This window comes from Cicer arietinum, chromosome 5, assembly GCF_000331145.2.
Source record: "Cicer arietinum cultivar CDC Frontier isolate Library 1 chromosome 5, Cicar.CDCFrontier_v2.0, whole genome shotgun sequence".
Lineage (NCBI taxonomy): Eukaryota > Viridiplantae > Streptophyta > Magnoliopsida > Fabales > Fabaceae > Cicer > Cicer arietinum.
This window is the reverse complement of record NC_021164.2, coordinates 19381476-19382001: the sequence shown is the minus strand read 5'-3', so window position 1 is coordinate 19382001 and position 526 is coordinate 19381476.

The following is a 526-nucleotide window of genomic DNA, read 5'->3' as shown; positions in this document are numbered from 1 at the left end:
TTTTTCTTTGTTTTCGAATCAAAGAGGAAGAGTGGAGTCGAGAAATCCTTGTTCTAACACTCACCCAACCTTGGGTTACTAGTCTTGAAGAAAAGAACGTAACGAAAATGAAAAAGGGAGAAGGAGGGACAAATGGGTCGCGGGTGGCAGAGGAAGAAGATGGAAAATCGGATTTTCCTTCCTTTCTTTTTCTTTCCTTTGTTTTTTCCTTTCTTCCTTTTTCCTTCTTTCCTTTTTATATTCTTTTCTTTTCCTTTTCCTTCCTTCTAGTTTTCCTTTCTGTTTCCCTCCAAACAAACATATCTATATAATAAATATAACTTAACAAATATCTCAAAATATCTAGATATTTGTTAAATTACCATTTCACCCGTAACGCATTAAATTCTCCGTAAAGGATTCACCGCACTTAATTTAATTTATTTATCGACGAGTAATTCTAAACGGCGTCAAAATATCTTTTTGATCATATAAACTCCAAAATAATATTAACTTTGGCCAAAAAGCCTCCGAGCCAAAATCCAAA